The sequence below is a fragment of the Galeopterus variegatus genome, unplaced genomic scaffold (genome assembly GCF_000696425.1).
Source record: "Galeopterus variegatus unplaced genomic scaffold, G_variegatus-3.0.2 Scaffold7870, whole genome shotgun sequence".
Taxonomy (NCBI): domain Eukaryota; kingdom Metazoa; phylum Chordata; class Mammalia; order Dermoptera; family Cynocephalidae; genus Galeopterus; species Galeopterus variegatus.
The window spans coordinates 41,693-48,058 of record NW_007733981.1 but is presented as its reverse complement, the minus strand read 5'-3'; the positions used below and the strand labels follow the sequence as shown (position 1 = coordinate 48,058).

The window sequence follows — 6,366 nt, the reverse complement described above, 5'->3', positions numbered from 1 at the left end:
TTGCCTGGAATTCCTTTTCAGTCATTTCAGGGGTTTCCTGCTCTGTGGGGTCTGGTACTTGACAATTACTATATTCCTTTGGGGGTGTCATATTTTCTTGTTTTTCCTATTTCTAGTATCTCTACATTGATGTCTGGACATCTGATAGACCAGTTATTTCTTCTATTACTCTGGACTAAACTTTGAGGAGAAAGACTTCCTCCTCTTTTTCCAGGCTCCTCTGGTGACTCTCCTTGTGTCAATGCAGTCAAATGTGCAGCGAGCCCCCTGCACAATGGTCATGGCTGCTACTGTGGTGGCAAGCAGTCCTTGCAATGGCAGAAGGTGTGGCAGTGGCTGTGGTGCACCACCTGCACAGAAGCAGTGTGGAACCCTCAGTTGTGATGGTGCTCCTGCCTTCTGTTTGGGTGGAGGGCTGCCTGCAGCTTGCACCTGGGTCCCAGTCATGGTGGTGCTCCTGCCTTCTGTTCTTATTTGAGCATTTAAAAAAATATATTTTTGAGATCATTTTAGTAAGGGAATACTTAGAATATTGAGGGAGGGGTCCATGGTGGAAGCGAGTGGTATGGCTGAGGGCAGGAGATAAGACAGCCACTGCATTATTGCTTAAAGGAAGGGCAGTGGACAGCAGATCACTTTAGGTATCTTCAACTTCCCTCTCTGATTCTCCATCAATTAAAATAAACTTCTCACTCTTCCCTTTAACTTTGTACCTATGTTCCTGTTATTATCTCTACTCCCAAGGCTCTTTAGCAAACAGATCCTCTCAATGAGGAAGTCTTTTCTCAAACACCACTTCTACCTTACACCACTTATCTCATTCTTCATTGTGTTCATGTTGTTTTGTTTACATGCTTTATCTCTGTAGACAGACTATCAGGTACCTGACTGCAGGATTCACTTCTCCCGCTGTCACCTTCCACAGGCTGTTTTCACTGAGGAAGAAGAATCCTATCGTATGTCTGCTATCCAGATCCTCCACTCTTTTGACCACTTTGGTGATGCAAGTGAGGGTGACGACCTGCTTCCTGCTGGCACTGAGGATTATATTCATATAAGAATTCAACAGAGAAATGACAGGAAGACCCTCACTGCTGTCCAAGGGATCACTGATGATTATGATAAGAAGAACTGGTGAAGGCTTTTAAGAAGAAAGTTGCCAGCAGTGGTGTTACCAAACCCAAGTCTGGCTGCCTGCCCTGTACAAAAAACCTGGCTTGGCTCGCCAAGGTCTGTTACCACAAGGTGACAGTTCTGGCTTGAGGTTGGCCAAAACCTTGTTACTGAATCCAAGTCTGGCTGCCTGCCCCAAACATCAGCTGTTGGTGGATTAGGAATTCAGCTTTATTCAGGAATATCAATGACCTGAGGAGAGATGTTGGGCTAACCCGTCTCTCTGTTAAACCTGAAGGAGGCTGTCCAGACTAAAGCCATCTCAAAGTCTCAGGTTTACTGAGGGGTTTACAAGAGGAGAGTAAGGGAATGGAATGTGGGAAATGAAAATCAGATGGGAGGGGGACGTGCGCCGTGGGGGCTCCAGGGAAATCCTTGTCAAGGCTTGTCTGGCTTCTGTTCTTGTCCCTTTCTTAGGGTCCTACAAGATTTAATTCGCTTCAGGGTGGAATCAGCGTAGCTTTACTGATGTCTTCCTTGGTTTCTCAGGATCTGGATAGTATGTGTCTTGTGGCAAGTTTGCAGCTTCAGGCTGACTGGAAAAGAACTTTACATTTATGTAAATAAAGTCATCCTGCCTCATAGCCAAGGTTCAAAATAACCATGGGAAAAGAGGGGACTCAGAGAAATGCATTCTAAGAAATAAACTATGTCCCCCCACCTTTTTTTTCCTGAAGCCCATGTAGTTTGAGGTCAACATGGCTTCAGTCCTGCTCACTCCAACAGTGGTGCTATAATTGAGCATCCAGAATATGGAGAAGTAATTCGACTACCGGGTGACCAGCACAAGAATATATGCCAGTTTCTCATAGAGATTGGCCTAGGCAAGGAAGATCAGCTGAAGATTCATGGTTTCTAAGTGCTCGTGGCTTACTGAAACTTAAGTGAGGATTTCCTCACAATGAGTAGAATTTCCCTTTGTCCATTGTCACAAGTTTAGAAACCTCACAGCTTGTATAGTATAACCATTTGGGGTCTGCTTTTAACTTGGACTAGTGTAACTCCTTTGTGCAATAAACTTAAATGAGCCAAAAGAAAAAACAGATAATGAAGTAGTGTCTTAAATATGTTTGATGAGTGAGTGAATGAATGAATGGATAAAATCTCAGAAGTTAAATTCTGTTAAAAAAAATACTATCTGTTACATATTTATCTTAACCTAACTAGCTCAGGGACAAAGAAGCAGACACAGGAATACTTTTGTCAGGAATAAACAATGCTGCTGTAATATGCACAGAGCCCTTTACAGGGGTGACCATTATCAGTTGAATGTATAAAGAGAGCATCATGTTGAGGTGTGGAAATTAAACAGTCTGGCTTTGCCCCAGGCTAGTCATGGGACATTTCTGGACCCAAGAAAAGGGTGTGAAGTCAGAGATAACCACAGCCATTCAGGTTTTACATGGGCCCAAAGGGTGGGTGGTGCTATTGAGAATGCTCTAGAAAAACAAAATGTATTCAGATATAGAACAGATTTAACAAAGACTTCATGAATAAGACACAACCCCTGGCCCAGGAGAGCTCAGCCGAGGAAAGGAGAGAGAGGTGTTAACAGGGCATTCCAAGTGGCTGCAAGGACAGGGCTGTGTCCTGGGTGTCCTGGAGCCCTGAGTTGGCTTGGGGGCAGCAGCATTTGAGTGGGGAGTTGAGGGGGGAAGTAAGAGTTAGCTGAGGGAGGAAGACATCCTGGGAGGAGAGAACAGCACAAGCTAAGACAGGTCATGCCTGCATGCATATGCATGTAGGAGAGGTGGAGGGAGAGAGAAAACGGTCCATCTGGGGATTTAGTTTAGTTCTGTTGCAGTGTGAGACATAACAAGATTTTACCCTTAGAAGGAACTCGCTTACTTATCCTCGTCTGGTTCCAGGAGGTGTTGCCTGGGACTCCCGAGGAGGCGTCTCCTACAGACCATTCGCTCATTCAGCACAGGATCGTGCCATGGCTGTCACATGCAAGGCGCGGTTCTGGGGGCCAGGGATACAGAATTGGGCAAAACATGAAAATCCCTGCCCACTTGGGCCTACAATTTTTGTGAAAAACAGACAATAAACAATACAAATTAGCAAAATCTGCACAACGTCAGGAAGTGACAAGGGCTAAGAAGAAAAACAAAGCAGAGAAAGAGAACAGAGGGACTGAGGGAGGGGCTGGGGCTGCTGCTGTGCACAGGTGCCAGGGAAGCCCCCACTGAGTGACGTTGGGGTCAAGAGCTGAAAGGAACGAAGCTTTCAGGTTGATGGCTCAGGCTCCCTTGTTCTTCCACATACAAATGAAATAGGCTCCAACCCCATCTGAGGTGAGTGGGGGTCCTACACCCCCTCTAGGTGCCCCCAAGACTCTCTGGCTCTGAGCTCAGTGGCTGGGTCATCCTGATGTGCTGGGGGCTTTTCTCTATGCCACTTCTCCTGAGACTCGTATTGCAGATGTCCCTCCCAACTGACTTTACGACCAGCTTTCCTGTGTGCTGCGAGCACTGCTAGAAGAGAGGACATTGAGGAGGTTCACTCTGCCAGGTTACCTGGCTCCCAGGCCCCACCTGAGGGCTCCTACTTCTCTTGGCCTCAGGTCCATGCCTGTCACAGGACGGCGACCTTATTCATATCTGTACAATCTTCCGCACACCTCAAGAAAACCCATCCTGACCCACAGAGCTTGATCTCCCCCCAGTGCCCACTAGGTTATCCTCCGGATACAGCTCTCCCAGCCCTCTGAGTTATTCAGTCCAGATGGTGCAGTCCAACTGAACTTTCAGTGGTCATAGAAAGGTTTTATATCTGTGCTTAAAATATGGCTAGTGTGATTGAAGGTCTAAAGTGTTGTATTTAATTTGTTAAAATGTAAATGGTCATGTGAGGCTGGTGCCCACTGTCTTGGACAGTGCAGATCTAAAATAACAGCCAGGATGTGGTACGGGGTGCTCCGGTGTGCTGGCCCAGGGTGGGATTTGCATCTCCAGCTCTCCTCCCTGCCAAGGGCTCCCCATCAGGTGAGATATTCTTCTAAGGGTCTACCTACTGGATCACACACATGCGCGTATGCGTGCACACACACACACTCACACACACTCACACCCATGTACATGTCCCTCTAAGGCAAACACTAATTCTCAGAGAGGTTTCCGTCAACACCAGAGATGGAGGGCGGCCGCTCCCACAGTGGAGCTGCAACACAACATTCGTTTACCCTTTCTCCCTGCTACCTTCACACTGTGTCCACTTATTCCTACCGGAAAGTGGCAATCTCCCTGACTTGATACCTCTTAATGAATGACCTCTCCCTTGGCCAGAGCAACAGGAGCTTTGAGCCATAGTTTTGGCTGCATTTTAGGATGAGATGGTAGGTTGGTTAAAATAACAGAGTAGCCTGGGGAAAGAGGGGAAAAAAGAAGATAAGGGCCAGGGAAAACCAAGCCAGGAGTAGGACCCCAATGCAAGCCATGGCAGTGAACACTCCCTGTGGCTGTGCCTGTGGTTTGGCTGCCTGAAGTCTAGGTGTCCCTTGGAGAAGAAAAACTTGGGCAGCTGCATGGTAAGAAGGGCAGGACACACATTGGTTAGAGCACATGGTCAAATTTCCTGATTCTGATAATTAATTGCAATTTGGGTATGTAAGTGCAAGTTATTATTCTTAGGATTTCCATGCTGAAGCATTTAGGGGTAAAGGGACGTGTCAGCAACATATTCTTAAATATTCAAACAACCAAGAGAGGGAGAGAGAGAGAGAATTATAAAACAAAAATAGGGCAGAATGTTAACAATTGCTGTATTTAAATGTTAATGATTGGTTCTTTGCAATATTTTCAACTTTTCTGTAAATTTGAAATTATTAAAAAAAAAAAATCCTAGCCTTTGGTGCCAGACTTCCTGGATTTGAATCCAAGCACTGCCATTTAATGGCTGTGTGTCTGTGGGCAAGTTACTTAACCTCTCTGGTTAAACTGGACATCGACTTCTCCATCTGTAGCACGAGGATAATAACAGTGCCCTCTTCAGGGCTGAGACGAGAGTAAGGCTCTGATACATGTGAAGCATGTATCGAGAGTGTCTGGCACATGGCAAACACTGGACAGTTGGCTATTGCTGTCCTTTGTGTCTAAGAGATGAACTCATGGCAACCAGAAAAGGGAGAGGGGTTTTTCCCTGGAAATTCTCAGAGCAAGGACACCATGTGGGGAGGTTAGCAGTGCTCTGGAGGGCACGTTAACCTAGGCCCTGGCACAACTCTAAGCTGGGTGTGGGTGGGACTGGGACTGGAGGGAGACCAGGGTTCCACTTTCTGTTGCTCTGACAGACCCTGCATCTATTTTGGAGATCCAGGAAGGGAGGTGGGTGGCGGGTCTTCTGTCCCAGCTGGCGTGTGTGCTGTGTGCCCTGGGATTGGCCCCTTGGCCACGCCTGAGCAGCAGCTGATTGTTTGGCAAACAAGGATACCTGAAACATCACTAGACACTGGGAGTCTACCACGTATCCCATGGCAGCAAAGGTAAGACCCCTCACTGCCTTTAGCTCTGCCACTATCTAGTTGGTGTCCTTCAGTCTGTCACCCAACTCCCTCAAGCTTCAATGGCACCATTGGGATTGTGATGCCCGCCTCCAGCTATTCACTGTGGCAAATAATAAACAGGTAAGATTCATTGGGCATGTTCAATGTGTCAGGTATTTTGTGTGGATTATCATTTAATCCTCAACACAAACCTCTCAGGTAGGTACTGTCATAATCTCCATTTTAGACATGGGACATTGCGGCTTGGGGAAATTAATTAAATTGCCCAAGGTCGGACAGCAAGTGAGTGGTAACACAGCTTCACTGCAGCCCACATGGTAACCGCTGTGCTCTCATTACTGGCAATAGCACTTTCCTTGGTCCTGAATATTTTTAGTCATAGAACATGTAAGTTGCTCAGTAGCTGCATCTCAGTCTTGGGCCTGCGGGGAAATCCTGCAGGGGCCAAAAGGTGTCCTCTGACTTGACCAGCATGCGTGCTAGGGCATCAGTTTTCCTGTTGGCCATCTCATGTGGCCTCATGCATGCCAGACAGGTGGCAGGTTGGAGACAGATAAACTGGAGGCTTCCAGACCAGCCCGAAGCTGCCTCTTCTAGAGAAAGGCTTGTGGCCAGTGTAGCATCTTCTGAAGCTCCAGGTGAAGGCAGGGCTAAGCACCTGTGGGGAGGGCTCGGGAGGGGGACTGGGT

At 47.1% G+C, this 6,366-nt stretch overlaps 1 pseudogene; it reads left to right on the top strand.

Moving 5' to 3' along the window:
* Nucleotides 1-206: 206 nt before the first annotated feature.
* Nucleotides 207-2,218, top strand: LOC103607935 (annotated as a pseudogene).
* Nucleotides 2,219-6,366: the final 4,148 nt, after the last annotated feature.